Source organism: Lepidochelys kempii, chromosome 9 (genome assembly GCF_965140265.1).
Source record: "Lepidochelys kempii isolate rLepKem1 chromosome 9, rLepKem1.hap2, whole genome shotgun sequence".
Lineage (NCBI taxonomy): Eukaryota > Metazoa > Chordata > Testudines > Cheloniidae > Lepidochelys > Lepidochelys kempii.
In genome coordinates, this window is record NC_133264.1 from 40,562,257 (window position 1) to 40,578,944 (window position 16,688).

At 40.0% G+C, this 16,688-nt stretch overlaps 1 protein-coding gene across 5 annotated transcripts in view; it reads right to left on the minus strand.

The window, feature by feature from the left end:
• Nucleotides 1–16,688, minus strand: part of CLSTN2 (calsyntenin 2) — a 741,922-nt gene that overhangs the window by 80,408 nt on the left and 644,826 nt on the right. The gene's annotated exons all lie outside the window — the stretch shown is intronic.

Below are 16,688 nucleotides of genomic sequence, written 5' to 3' on the forward strand. Positions count from 1 at the left end.
TCTCTAGGGATTCTTCCTGTAGACACCATTATTAAGGGATTTATGATAACATTATTTTTCACTCTTTAGAGGCTTCAGTAAAATATATAGTCTACAAATTGGTTTTTGGTGGTAAACTAAATAAATACTTATTTAAGTAGCTTTCAGAAACATGTATTATTCACCCCATAGGCTGGGAGAGACTCTTTCAAGTCTACTATATAATAGTTACTTAGAATATATAATGTGAATATTAAAACTGTAGATTGCCCTCATGCAAACTAGCCCCTCGCATATTATGCAAGTGGTGAGTTTTGCAGACAGATGTCTATGGGATGATCTGGGCTAATGATACAACTTTTAAATCCTGATGCCAGGCCATAAGTAACCAATAAACAGGCTATAGTGACCAGTACTTTGTTTTGGGGAGAGGGTTTGTTTGTTTGTTTGTTAAATAAGCACTAATTTTCTTTTTATTAATAACACATCCTTTTAGTTGCTGAGAGTTTGTAGGCAAGACAGACAAATGATGCTACGTTCTCCAAATTCTCCTGACTTCACAGAGAGTATGCTTATCAACGGAATATCTTATCTGGTCCTCATCCCACTCTGCTCTACAGATAACCAAAGTCTTATCTGTACAACATGGTCACTCCTAAAGAAAGAATACTAATGCTATGATTTATTTAAGGAGTCTGTGTAGGTTATTAGCCATATGTTAAACAAAGAGATTACTCAGATAACATTATATATTTTCAAAAAGAAAAGGAGTACTTGTGGCACCTTAGAGACTAACCAATTTATTTGAGCATGAGCTTTCGTGAGCTACAGCTCACTTCATCGGATGCATACCGTGGAAACTGCAGCAGACTTTATATATACACAGAGAATTCCCACAGTATTCTTGTCAGCAAGTTAAGGAAGTATGGGCTGGATGAATGCACTACAAGGTGGGTAGAAAGCTGGCTAGATTGTCGGGCTCAACGGGTAGTGATCAATGGCTCCATGTCTAGTTGGCAGCCGGTATCAAGTGGAGTACCCCAAGGGTCGGTCCTGGGGCCAGTTTTGTTCAATATCTTCATAAATGATCTGGAGGATGGTGTGGATTGCACTCTCAGCAAATTTGCGGATGATACTAAACTGGGAGGAATGGTAGATACGCTAGAGGGGAGAGATAGGATACAGAAGGACCTAGACAAATTGGAGGATTGGGCCAAAAGAAATCTGATGAGGTTCAATAAGGATAAGTGCAGGGTCCTGCACTTAGGACGGAAGAACCCAATGCACAGCTACAGACTAGGGACCGAATGGCTAGGCAGCAGTTCTGCGGAAAAGGACCTAGGGGTGACAGTGGATGAGAAGCTGGATATGAGTCAGCAGTGTGCCCTTGTTGCCAAGAAGGCCAATGGCATTTTGGGATGTATAAGAAGGGGCATAGCGAGCAGATCGAGGGATGTGATCGTTCCCCTCTATTCGACATTGGTGAGGCCTCATCTGGAGTACTGTGTCCAGTTTTGGGCCCCACACTTCAAGAAGGATGTGGATAAATTGGAGAGAGTCCAGCGAAGGGCAACAAAAATGATTAGGGGACTGGAACACATGAGTTATGAGGAGAGGCTGAGGGAGCTGGGCTTGTTTAGCCTGCAGAAGAGAAGAATGAGGGGGGATTTGATAGCTGCTTTCAACTACCTGAAAGGGGGTTCCAAAGAGGATGGCTCTAGACTGTTCTCAATGGTAGCAGATGACAGAACGAGGAGTAATGGTCTCAAGTTGCAGTGGGGGAGGTTTAGATTGGATATTAGGAAAAACTTTTTCACTAAGAGGGTGGTGAAACACTGGAATGCGTTACCTAGGGAGGTGGTAGAATCTCCTTCCTTAGAAGTTTTTAAGGTCAGGCTTGACAAAGCCCTGGCTGGGATGATTTAACTGGGAATTGGTCCTGCTTTGAGCAGGGGGTTGGACTAGATGACCTTCTGGGGTCCCTTCCAACCCTGATATTCTATGATTCTATGATTCTATGAATATGAAACAATACCTCCTCCCACCCCACTGTCCTGCTGGTAATAGCTTATCTAAAGTGATCATCAGGTGGGTCATTTCCAGCACAAATCCAGGTTTTCTCACCCTCCACACCCCCCACACAAATTCACTCTCCTGCTGGTGATAGCCCATCCAAAGTGACAACTCTTTACACAATGTGCATGATAATCAAGTCTGGCTATTTCCTGCACAAATCCAGGTTCTCTCACATCTCTCCCACCCCCATACACACACAAACTCACTCTCCTGCTGGTAATAGCTCATCCAAACTGACCACTCTCCAAGTTTAAATCCAAGTTAAACCAGAACATCTGGGAGCGGGGGGGTAGGAAAAAACAAGAGGAAACAGACTACCTTGCATAATGACTTAGCCACTCCAAGTCTCTATTTAAGCCTAAATTAATAGTATCCAATTTGCAAATGAATTCCAATTCAGCAGTTTCTCGCTGGAGTCTGGATTTGAAGTCTTTTTGTTTTAAGATAGCGACCTTCATGTCTGTGATTGCGTGACCAGAGAGATTGAAGTGTTCTCCGACTGGTTTATGAATGTTATAATTCTTGACATCTGATTTGTGTCCATTTATTCTTTTACGTAGAGACTGTCCAGTTTGACCAATGTACATGGCAGAGGGGCATTGCTGGCACATGATGGCATATATCACATTGGTGGATGTGCAGGTGAACGAGCCTCTGATCGTGTGGCTGATGTTATTAGGCCCTGTGATGGTGTCCCCTGAATAGATATGTGGGCACAATTGGCAACGGGCTTTGTTGCAAGGATAAGTTCCTGGGTTAGTGGTTCTGTTGTGTGGTATGTGGTTGTTGGTGAGTATTTGCTTCAGGTTGCGGGGCTGTCTGTAGGCAAGGACTGGCCTGTCTCCCAAGATTTGTGAGAGTGTTGGGTCATCCTTTAGGATAGGTTGTAGATCCTTAATAATGCGTTGGAGGGGTTTTAGTTGGGGGCTGAAGGTGACGGCTAGTGGCGTTCTGTTATTTTCTTTTTTAGGCCTGTCCTGTAGTAGGTAACTTCTGGGAACTCTTCTGGCTCTATCAATCTATTTCTTTACTTCTGCAGGTGGGTATTGTAGTTGTAAGAAAGCTTGACAGAGATCTTGTAGGTGTTTGTCTCTGTCTGAGGGGTTGGAGCAAATGCGGTTGTATCGCAGAGCTTGGCTGTAGAAGATGGATCGTGTGGTGTGGTCAGGGTGAAAGCTGGAGGCATGCAGGTAGGAATAGCGGTCAGTAGGTTTCCGGTATAGGGTGGTGTTTATGTGACCATTGTTTATTAGCACTGTAGTGTCCAGGAAGTGGATCTCTTGTGTGGACTGGACCAGGCTGAGGTTGGTGGTGGGATGGAAATTGTTGAAATCATGGTGGAATTCCTCAAGAGCTTCTTTTCCATGGGTCCAGATGATGAAGATGTCATCAATATAGCACAAGTAGAGTAGGGGCTTTAGGGGACGAGAACTGAGGAAGCGTTGTTCTAAATCAGCCATAAAAATGTTGGCATACTGTGGGGCCATGCGGGTACCCATGCCAATGCCTGAGATGATGGGGCGCCCAGGATTTCCAGGTTTATGGATCTTGGGTAGTAGATAGAATATCCCAGGTCAGGTAGATAGAATATCCCATTGCCAATTGTGCCCACATATCTATTCAGGGGACACCATCACAGGGCCTAATAACATCAGCCACACTATCAGAGGCTCGTTCACCTGCACATCCACCAATGTGATATATGCCATCATGTGCCAGCAATGCCCCTCTGCCATGTACATTGGTCAAACTGGACAGTCTCTACGTAAAAGAATAAATGGACACAAATCAGATGTCAAGAATTATAACATTCATAAACCAGTCGGAGAACACTTCAATCTCTCTGGTCACGCAATCACAGACATGAAGGTCACTATCTTAAAACAAAAAAACTTCAAATCCAGACTCCAGCGAGAAACTGCTGAATTGGAATTCATTTGCAAATTGGATACTATTAATTTAGGCTTAAATAGAGACTGGGAGTGGCTAAGTCATTATGCAAGGTAGTCTGTTTCCTCTTGTTTTTTCCTACCCCCCCGCTCCCAGATGTTCTGGTTTAACTTGGATTTAAACTTGGAGAGTGGTCAGTTTGGATGAGCTATTACCAGCAGGAGAGTGAGTTTGTGTGTGTATGGGGTGGGGGGGATGTGAGAAAACCTGGATTTGTGCAGGAAATAGCCAGACTTGATTATCATGCACATTGTGTAAAGAGTTGTCACTTTGGATGGGCTATCACCAGCAGGAGAGTGAATTTGTGTGGGTGGGTGGAGGGTGAGAATACCTGGATTTGTGCTGGAAATGGCCCACCTGATGATCACTTTAGATAAGCTATTACCAGCAGGACAGTGGGGTGGGAGGAGGTATTGTTTCATATTCTCTGTGTATATATAAAGTCTGCTGCAGTTTCCACGGTATGCATCCGATGAAGTGAGCTGTAGCTCACGAAAGCTCATGCTCAAATAAATTGGTTAGTCTCTAAGGTGCCACAAGTACTCCTTTTCTTTTTGCGAATACAGACTAACACGGCTGTTACTCTGAAACCTGTCATTATATATTTTGTAGATGTATTCTAGGAAATTTTCTATTTAACCTCCCACATTATGGAACCTAGCTATACATAAATATAATTTTAGAAACAATATAACGTGAATTGTCTTACTCTTCGTTACAAAAGCAAAGCATTCCAATTAAATATATTCTGGGTAATATAATAATAAATTAGTTGGCATATCACAGATCTTTGTACTTGTATATAAGCCTCCCATGAATAATTTAAATAATAAATTCTGCCCCTTTGGAAAATAGAACTCATTCCACTGGATTTGTTAAATGTTTTCATTTCCAGAAACATGTGCTTGGAAATAATGCTATAAATTTGAAACCTTGCTATTATTTCTTCAGGTATTAGTTATGCAAATCCACACAAGCAGGGTTAGCAGAGACATTTCCGATACTTGGCTAATGCATGTGTTTACTTGCTCACTTTCTGGAGAATATTCTGGGGAGCAAAATCAGAATTTTGTCCTGAGATTTAGCTACTCCTCTTCTGAAACAGAATATACATGCAGCTTCCCATTTAGGGGCTTTGAGAACAAAATCTTTAAATAAAAGACTGGATATAGCAAGGCAGACGTTATGGGTTATAAGCTCCCCTTTTGCATAAACTGGTGCAGAGGGAGCAGATATCTGCCAAAAAATTCTGCTCTCAGTGCTGGCTATCAAATATCAAAGGATTAAGCTTAAAACCAGAATGCCTTGATCTCCGGTGCTCTCAGGGCTTAATCCTTAAATTGCTAAGAACTCTGGCCCCAATCCTGAAAGCACTTAAGCAAATGCTTCTCTCCCTGAGCACAGCAGTAGCACCACTGAAGGGAAGCTTCACCACAAGGGAAGTAAGTTGCTGTAACCCTAGTGAGAGTTCAGTCTGTTCTGCCCCAGATGGTCGTACATAGGTGAAAGATGGAAAATCCCTGGCTTCTTTATGAGCGGGAAGACCTGGGATATATCTTCTGCTCTCCCCACACCTCCTAGAGCTATGATCCAGGCAGCATTACCATAACTGTGCAGTACTCTTAAGATTTTGCGCTCTCCCACCCCCACCACTTCAGGGTGCAGCTGTGTCAGTCTGGGGCACAGACTTGCCTTATATTTGTTAAAACCCTATTGGAAGTACGGCATGCTCCTTTTCATCCCTTTGATAAGTATCTAGTCTTTATGTCTCAGTTCTCACCTGGTAATCTGAAAATATTTAGATTCCCACTTTAGTAACAGGTACACAGAAAAAAAGAGCTTCAGTAATAGCCGGTGGGGATGATGACCTCTCTCACTGTAAATTATATTTGCTGCTTCTTTGATGACTTTACATCATTTGTCGGGGCCTTCGGCAAAGACTTGCTATCTCTTAAGGTGACACTGACTTTGCCTGAGAGGGTTCCTTTGAATACCTCACAGAAGGAATGTGGAGTTCAGACAGGCAATGAACACATGCCCTTTTACAATTTTCACATGATTGGGAAGGTGATTTACTTGAAGGAAGTGCATATCAGTGATAAAGGCTTCCCTGCTCCTTTAAAACTTTAATGTTATATTGAGAGAAAGTCCCCTGAGAAACCGAATAGTTCTTCATGTGGGAAGCCTTATTCTAATTCTAAATGATACTTTTGTCTAGATGAGATGAAGATATGCAGAGAGAGACATGTACATGATATGTGCACCTACCCTCCCAAATTAGTGTTATACGTTCCTCTGAAGATTGGGCCCTAGAGTTCCATATTTGCAAAGAGACCGTGAATGCTAGTTTGTTTTGAGCAGACTTTGATCTTTAGTGACGGGAGGTGGCAAAGATTCATATTTTGCCACCTTCTTAGTTTCTGTAAATTGAAAAATGATCGTATTTTCATCCTTCTGTGTTTATAATAAAAGATAAATGTGTAAGTTACCCAGCCCAAATATTATGCATTGTCTCTCGACTTAAATGGGAACTGCTGGCCATTTAATTACACAGCTGGCATTATGTAGAGACAGATTATATGTTAGGTAACATACAGAGACAAGTTAATTAAGTACCTGTTATGCCTGAGATATAGTCAGAGAATAGTGTTGTTTAGTCAGCAGATGGCATTCTTTCAGTGCTAACTATAACCATGATAGCTTTGCTTTTGTGAGAAACTGAGTTAGCAGTAAGGGTCACATTCTGTCCTCCTCAGAGCTACTCTGGATTTGTATCAGTGTAATTGAAGGTAGAATTTATCTCGAGTGTCTAGATTAGTTTAAAGAAAAGGAGTACTTGTGGCACCTTAGAGACTAACAAATTTATTACAGCATAAGCTTTCGTGTGCTACAGCTCACTTCATCGGATAGGCAAACTTTAGAAGGTTAATAGATTTGGTTAGGTTAAATATCCAAAAGTTCTAATGCTTATCCACAGAGTTGAGCTGGCTGAAGTTTTGCTACTGAAATGTTATTCAACAGATACTGGCTTTTTTAATCAGATAGACATTTTTATGAAAAAAATTCTATTTTTGTCAAACATCTTGGGGGGTCTTCTGAAAAAACAACAACAAAACAATAGTTTGGGGGGTTTCACTACAAATTTTTTTAAAAATCAAAATAAAATTTTTAATGAGATTGAAAGAAAACATTCATCCACATTTTTCATGGATGAAAAACCATCTCCCAACCAACTGTACTAAAGCATATACAAATGTATCTCAAACTTTTTGGTCTGGAAATCTTGCAAAGTGAAAATTCTCTCAAAATTTCTAGAACCTATGGCTTGATCAGAAGTTTTATTGGTGTGAAAGCAATCTTTTTTGCAATAGAAGTACAGAGATGAAGTTCAAACACTAAAACTACCCTTCCAGAACATTTTCTTGAGTTCTCCAACATCAAAAACATTTTTTTCTTCTTAATTTATTATGCTGCTCCTGGTCACAACTGCCTAGTTATGGTCAGGTTCTCTTTTTTCCATTGAGTGATTCAACCACTTGATTCTGTATGAATAATACACTGTGTCGTCCCCAAATTTACAACGCCAAATTTGTGAGTAAAAACTTACTTTTTGGAGGATTTTCAGCTGTTACTTAGTTTAATAGTTAAAGTTGGCCCTAAGATATCTTTAAGAAATCCCTTTGAGTGCCACATTCTTATAGTCCTTCTAACAAACAAAGGGCTCATTAATGACACTTTAAATTTCCCAAATAAATTACATCTAATTGAAAAGGCTGGAAATGGACACATTTGAAGATACTGTAATTAAACCATGTTATTAACTGTTGTTGTCTATAATTGTTACGCTCACAGTCAAGGACAGTTCAACAGATCAGGTCAGCCTTGAGCAGTGCTGCTGTTACATTAGAGGTAATCAATCAATCATCAGACCCCTACCGTTATATTTGCATGCTGTAGTTTTCTTGGTTGAAATGAGTCCGTGCAATGAGGGAAACACTACAAATGCACGAAGAATTTTCTTTGGCTGATTGCTTGTTGCCTGTTGACAGATCAAAAGCACACTGGAATTGCAACATGCTCCTTGGTCTGAAAAAACACTCCTAACCTCTTCCCATCTACATCTTTGTCTCAACAGGGTCCCATCAGAAGCTGATGCCCATCTCTAATGGCAGAGTTTTCAGCTGCTCACCTTGTGAGGGTATGCACTGATAGTAAACCTATTGCTACAGAGAGGCAGGAGGTGCTTGCTCCTCAACAGCCTCCTAGTCAGTGAACTGACCCTGCAAGAGCTCAGGGCAATGCTTTTCTCCATATTACAATAGGGCTGCCCTGATACCTCTAGGTGATAATCTGCCATTGGCAGCCTTCAGCTCTGTCCACTGGCACCATCCCCACTTTCTGATGGTCAGCATCTCCCCTCCAGTCTGTTCTACCAGCAGTCCTCAGCCCTACCCCACCTTTCTTCCTTCTGTGCCCTCAGCCCTGTCCTTCAACCTCCAGCAGCTCCTCTCCCTTTCTAGCTGCCACATACAAGGAACATAAAAGGCCCCCCATATCTATTTTATATTCTGCCCCTTTCCCTACCTCTTTCTCGCCCACTCAGACCCACCCCCTCAACACACTCCGTCAAGACACTTGAGAGAGCTGTTTGTTATGATAGGAATTCAGGCAGCACCAGAGATGAGGATCCCTTACACAACAGCATCTCCTTTCATAAAGGACGAGATCTTAGTGAAAGAACCCTCCTTGTTCAGCAGCTTTGATAATATTTTAGTTTTTGCTATAATGTCTCATTCTTTGTGTACAGCTAGCTGAGCCTGATAATACATTTATCAACACCTATCAAGTGCACACAGGGATAAGAAGAATAAGAGGTTATGAAACTGCATGTGTATCACACAACGGAGCATTCATCCCATTAGGTAATAAAAAGTAATGATGATCATATGTTTATAGGTCAAAATTAATCCTGACCGGTAACTTCCCCACACACCATGAAGCATGTACCCATCTTACATATCAAAGGGGGCAAATTACATGCCAATTGAGCATTTCCCTAGTCATCAAGAACAGGCATCCCATAAAGCATGATGTGTACTAGTCCAAAGGATAATTTTGGGCCCTTGGGTTCCAATTCTAATCTTAGATACGGGATTTGCAAGCATACCCCATATACCCTACCTCATAAAATCAGGTACCACACGTGCATGAGATAAAGTTTTTAGTTAGATGACCTTCTTCCTCTATGCAACTGAGATTAGAATCAGATTTAAGTATTTACAATATTATGTAAATGTAGAGCACATGCTACAACTGACGTATATTTAAAATACCTGTGTTTAAAGAACCATCTTGGAATCTTCTGTAATTGTCATAGTGTTATCAGTGCTCTTCAGGTTTATTATTAATGTCCACAGCAGAAGAACCAAGCTTTAGATAAACATTCCAAGGAGTAGTTCTGATCAATGGCCTCAAGATCTTTCCACCATCTCACAGGAAATAAATATTTCTTAAATCTAGCTAGGGCCTCATGCTCTTTACTCAGCTTTTATTTTATAAACAGAAGTAATGTAATATTGCTGAGGTCTTTGATAATGATGTAGAAAAGATTTTTAAAAATAAATAATAGAATGCGTTAACTACACAAAGTTAAGCTTATCAAATATTTTGGAAATATTACACAAATTATTTTCATATATAAAACATATACTCCCTATCTGTACACAAACTCACTCATGTGTATGCACACACATCAGCATGCACACAAAATGTAGCTGAGATATTACAGATAAATGCATATTGATGAAAAAACAAAACTTCCTCAACGACAAATAAAACTTTGCTCTCTTCTTCTTGAAGTTTTCATAGTCCTGCCATTTAAGAAACATGGTAAAAACTGTAATGATTTAAACTGCCAGTACATATTTAGACTGGTAGAGTCTATACAATAATGTACTTTAAAGAGACACATATTGTATAGTTTTCTGCCACCAAACTACAATTATATAACTGGCTTTTGGTTTATGGATCTCATATTGATATTTATTTTTCCATGTAATTACTCTTGAAACATGACAGGGTATATTGTGAACTATGACATTATATTAATATTTTTATTTTATACTTTTTTCCTCATTCCTTATTCCTTTTTTCCTTACAAAAAGCAGATACATTCTGGGTTTATAGAAAAAAAAATCTGAAGTCCCTGAATGGGTTAGCGTATCAAGTGTTTTCTCAAACACTTTTCACAATGCTGACTAAAAGTGTCTGTAGGGTGTGAAGACAGGATGCACAAAGTGTGAGAAATCACATTTACGCTACATCTCTCATACAAAAATCACAGTTGAGGACATAGCTAATTTATTATCTGAGAAAAGGCAATTCTCCAGGGCAGACAACTATCAAAGTGAATCTACAACAGCATCAAATAGAGTTGGACTCTTCTATTCCCTCAAGTGCACAGCAGACATAAACCCATTCATTAGCACATAGGAATTGTTCACTTTCATGTAACATTTCCATCTTCATTTAGGTTACATTAAGAGAATGCCAAAACTGGCAAAGTGAATTAACAATTTATTTTGAATTTAGTCTACACTGCGCACCCTAACATTTTAAAAAAATATCACTTGTGCTATCTTGCTGATGAAATTTTTTAGTGAATTAGGAATTTCAAATAACTGACTAGGGGTTAAGATAGCACTAATATGTTATTACGTGAGAAGATTTGAAATGCTAGGCTACTCTCAAGATAATCTGCATTTTCAGTGTGTATGAATCCATTTCATACATTAAAAGACACATTGGGTAATGCAGTGATAAAGCTTACATTAAGTTTTCTAAATTGATAATTAAGATAATCAGATACACTACAACAGCAAACGATTGGCAATAAAGTAAAAATTCTTCATACTATAACTGATCTGTTATATTTTATATAAAATAGGCTTGTGGAAAATATTTTACAAGGTTCAATCTGCATATACAGTTCCAAAATTTAATCCTTACACATCCTATGTTCACAGTTCATAGCAACTGCATTTGTATTCCCCCTCCTTGGTCCACCAAGGGCCCACTGCTTCCGGTTCCTTAGCCATCACCTCTCTTGGGCAAAGACATGTTTCTCTCTCCCTCTTGACCAAGTTTCGAGTTTGCACAGTTCCCTGCCTACACTGTGATATTCCCAGCAAGCTAGACTACCTAAACAGGCCAGCATTTGCACTTTGCTTACTCTTCAAAGGCTATGAACAACCTAATTGTCAGCAGTTATAAGTTACCATACAGTTCTTTCTAAGCAAGCACATTTATTCTTAAGGTGAAAGCACTCCATAGAAAACATATTAAAAACAATAAAAGAACCTACACGCATTCTAATAAGCTTGCCAGAGATCATCCCCAACTCCAGCAGGGGCTCAGGTAGGAGTCAGTCCTTCAAACCCCAGCAAAAAGTTTTCTTGTAGTAATAAGTTCATAACAGCCTCAGCTCAGAGTAAGCATGCTGACTGTTTCTTTATACAGCTTAGGCTTTTGATAGCTCAATTTTGGGAACAAGTAATCAGCTGGCAATGGTTCTCTTCTCAGGGTGTCAAAAGGTAGAGTTTTTGAAAAACTGGGGGGAGCAGAAGGGATTTGCTTTGCACCTCTCCCCAGCTATTTCCCAGGAATTCACTTTATAGGCATTGTCCCAAAAGACGCTTCTTGTCTGCCACATTGTTCAATATAGTCCTCTGATCAACCAGGCCCACAATGCTACATAACCTTTAACTTTAATACAATGGACTCCAAAGATACTTAAATTTAATTCAATAAGTATATTGCAGTAAATTGCCACATTGGTCATACATATACGTGATTTATTTGACTATTATTTCATTTTAAATTAATTTTGTAAGATGCCCTAAACAATAATTATTTAAATAATTTTGCTGTTGACCAATGTACCTTGACACTGGAAGTTGATAGGTAGGATTTACCAAGGTACAAAGTCAAGAACTACATTTTTCAATCAATTGGGATCAATAGGGATCAGACATTCAAAATGTTGATAAGAAAAAGTGGCTGTGATTGGCCCATTGTGACTTGGAAACCATGTGTTTTCATTAGAATTCAAATGCCTCTAGTATGTGTTAGCAGCCGGGATGTAGGAAGTCTGGCCAACTGGTGAGAGCAGGAAACAGGTCTAGTGGTCAGAGCAGGCATCCACACTGGGGAACAGAAGCAGGGGTCAGAGCCGGAGTCAACAGCCAAGTATCAGAGCCAGGAGGTTGAGCCAAAGTCAGGACTAGCCATCAAAGCTGAGGATTGCAGCTGGCTCAGATACCTAATGCCAAGACCAAAGGGTTGAGCCAGAGTAAAAAGTCAGGGCTGGAGGTCAGAGCCAGGATTGGGAGCTGATGGTCAGAGCAAGGGAAAAGGGCAGGAACCAGAGAGAGGCAAGGATCAGGCATCGAGCAAGAGCAAGGTGGGAGCTATAACTGAGGAGCAGGTCAGGAGCAGAGCAGGAATCAGGAATAGGGCTGGATCAGGACTGGAGGAGGCGGGCAAGTGCAGGGTCCAATGTGGCAGTAGCAGAGGTCTGCACAGTTGCTCAAATGGCTGGCACAGGTCACTTCCTGGCTTAAGTAGTGAGTGTGAGCCAATTACATGGTTGCAGGCCTTGAGTGCTACAGTAGAACTGCCTGTGGTGTCTGACCTTCCAGGTACAGTCAGATGCTTCTTCACCCATCTCCCTTGGTGGTGACAAGGGAGTGCCAGAGATCCAGAAACCCCAAAGGCCCGGGCTCCATACAGTTTCATAATATTATAAAACCAGTGACCTATATTTCATGAAACCATTAACAGTTACAATAACATATTTCAAAATATTATCCATTAATATAGTATACAGAGGCAACATGTTTTAGTGGTTTGAACACAGAAACGGGGAGTTAGAAGACCCAAGTTCTGCACCCTGCTCTTATGCACAGGGTGACCTTTGGCAAGTCATTTAACTTCTCTATGCTTCAGTTTTTCAAGCTGTGAAATGGGGATGGTGGTCATATATAATTAAGTGGCAGAGAGAAAATTCGAAGCAGACTAGTAAGCTTTCTGTGTTACATATCCCTTGAACAAGCCATTCCAACTGAGCTGTTCCACTGAGTTCATTGGAATTTGGACCAGACCCTTAACATGGTCTGTCACTTCCCTCTTCATTTACAAGAATTTCATTATTATTAGTACTATGCTCTCTTCCCTCATAGCACCCAGCACTGTCACACCTGTCCTCTTGCTGTGAAAAAGTATGTCTACCCTCTGCAATGAAAACCCTGTGGCTGGCCAGTGCCTACTGAGGTTGGAGGGTCCCAAAGCTCAGGGTACAGCCCAAGCCAGAATATCTGCACCACAATTAAATAGACCCACAGCCCAAGCCCTGCGAGCCCGAGTCAGTGGGCACAGGTCTCACCCGGGGGTGTCTAACTGCAGTATAGACATTGTACCCAAAGTGGCCTTCTGATGCGTTAATTCTGCTTTTGAAATTGGTGAGCAGGAATTATACTACAAGGTCATAAATCATCTTCTTACCGACCACCAGTCTCTCTCTGCCATGAGTTGAGACTTTACTAACCTGAGAGGAATACAAACACTCTTGAATGAAAGCACCTACATGACAATGTTACTTTCCATGTCCTGAGGCTGAATGGATTTCAATAATTGGACAAACTTCATGATATTCATAGCTATGGCTCTTATCTAGCACTCCCTCAGCACAGTGTGGGAGCCTTGACATGAGACAAAGAGTCAACGGTGGCAAGCAAATAAATGCAAAGCTTATAATAACATATATATATAGTGCTACTTCACAGCAATTATAAGTTATTATAAGCTTATTATATATATATATATATATATATATAATATATATATATTCACTGGTATACGTTAGTGCAACTGTCAAATACAAGAGTTTGCAAACTTGTTTCCAGGTGAATTGTGAATCATTTTTGTAAGACTTAAGAATTGTAATATGCAGATAGCACAGTAAGTTCACATTCCCTTTCAAAAAATATGGATGGTTTAATTACAACTTTAAATAATTAAACTGCTTTATCATATTGACAGTCAAAGCGCCTGAAAGCCCAGATTATTATGTACTATAACTGCAGCATGTCTATATGCTGTCACACTAGAACTTCAATATGTCCTACTAAATTAGGTCCATAGTTCACACATGAGGAAATAATGTTATAATCCACTTTTCTTGTCACTAAATTGCAAAAAGGCCATTAACATTTGATTAATTCATATAGGTAGGGCCCTGTGTATTTTGCAATTCTGTAGCTACAAAGATAACCAAGAAATACACCCTTGACACAGAATTTGTACGAGGAGCTACAAATTTACATTGCTAGGCCTTATTGTTGCCAAGAAAATCTTCCAGACATGGAATAAGTGGAAAACCGATATAGAATTTTCTTTCTGAGCCTGGAGACATTAAAAAACAATAGCTCTAAGACAGGTGTAAACTGCTCCCCTTCATCTAAATGCAAAACCATACTCTGAAGTGTCCCCAGTCTCTGTTTACCAGAAGTTGGGAATAGGTGACGGAGGATGGATCACTTTATGATTACCTGTTCTGTTCCTTCCTTCTGGATCACGTGGCACTGGCCACTGTCAGAGGACAGGATACTGGGCTGGATGGACCACTGGTCTAACCCAGTATGGCCGTTCTTAGGTTATCATGTAAATGGATTAACACAGACTTATTGATTACAGTTTAAATACCAACATTGTTCGTTGTTTCAACGTTACAAAAAAATCCAGCTCCAGTAAGATATCTAACCATTATATCTATAGAAAATAGCAGATAGTTGTCTGATTAGTGACTATGGTAAAGAACCACACAATTGCTTTCATCTAACATTGAACAAAGGAACTTTATTTAGTAGAATTTGGATAACAGAATTCTTCCTAAAAAGAAAAGGAGTACTTGTGGCACCTTAGAGACTAACAAATTTATTTGAGCATAAGCTTTCGTGAGCTACAGCTCACTTCATTGGATGTAGCTCATGAAAGCTTATGCTCAAATAAATTTGTTAGTCTCTAAGGTGCCACAAGTACTCCTTTTCTTTTTGCGAATACAGACTAACATGGCTGCTACTCTGAAACTGTCAGTATTCTTCCTGAAACTTCTTTGTATCTGATTCATGGTAGATTTTCTACCTAAAACTTTCCCCATTCTGTTCCTTTCTAATATCCTGCCAGAGTTTTAAAGAAAAATACACATTTTCAAACCTTATGCCCAAACTAGAATTTAACATCACTTCTGTTATTAATCACAAATGGGAGGGGGAAAAAAATCTATCATTTCCCCCTTGCAAAATAAATAAATAAATAAAATAAATAAAAATGCCTCTTGAATCTCCAAAAGCTAAACTGACTTTCTGTGAGCCAAAAGTCACAGATGTTCCCTACCCAGCTGCCCAGCTCTCCAACTTTGCCCGATAACTTCCGCAATATAGTCATGCACATTCTATAAAAACTTCAGTGGCATAACTGGAAATCAAGGGACAGCACAAAATAAATGCAAATAAGAAAAATGGACTGAGTCTATTTTTCACATTCATATTTAAACAAACAAAAATCTTTAAAAAACAATTTCTGAAGCTCCAGGAGAATTTCTACATGAATACTTCAGAAAAAAACAAGGCAACTTGATGTGGTAGGTCCAGCTTGCTGCAGCATATACAGGTCCCAACATATAGGGTCTGCTTGTGCACAATTCTCCATGTATGGAACACCCATTGACTTCCATAGAGCTATTTGGAGAGTTTGCAGGAGCTGATCCATACTGTGTTTTTCCTCCATTGTTTCCCATTTAATTTCCATGGGAGTTTTACCTCTGACTTCAATGGGACCAAAGTTAAACCAACACTGGTTGCTTTTGAAAATCCTGCCCTGTAATAAAATTACACGAATATTTATATCCCTGAAAAAAAAAGCGGGGGGCGGGGGTCAGTCTCAAAAGGCAGCACACAAACATCCATAGAAATATCTCCTGATCACTGAAATTAAATGCAAAGAGGGGTATTTCTGAATGCAGCTCAATGCCTCTTCAAGGGTCATAGCAGGTTTACAACGGCACAATGCAATATTATAGAAATCAGTTGGCATAAAAAGAGTTTTCAGGCTCATGTAGCACAATTGGTCTTGCGCAGCACAAAATTTAATCCATTTGTCAAGACTGGCTGTTAACTGGGATAGTACAATTACATTAAAAATACCTTAAATTGGGATTTCAAAGGACATTTTTGTGCTGGCAAAGGCTGCTTTGAAGCAAGATGCTACATATAATGGATCAAAATAGCATTCAGAGTGAGAAAGAAAAATGGTAAATAAACTGTGTCAGATAAGATATTAGAGGGTTAGAATGTAGTAGACTAGGGGTGCTTTGGATGCCACAGAGGCTGTTTGAGGCCTGGGATGATTTCTTCTTAGTCACAGGATTAGCATGATTCATCTATCATTTTTCTCCTGCTGGCTGTGTAGGATGCAAGTTAGGTGTTTTCTAATTTTCTGTCTGTGGGAGGCTTATTAAGGATGTATGCACAGTGCTCTACAGGCCTGCATACCAATTGGTGAAGAAGTAGTTATATGCTTACGAATTGAAACTCTTTTGTGCATGATTAATTAAAGTCACTAACTTT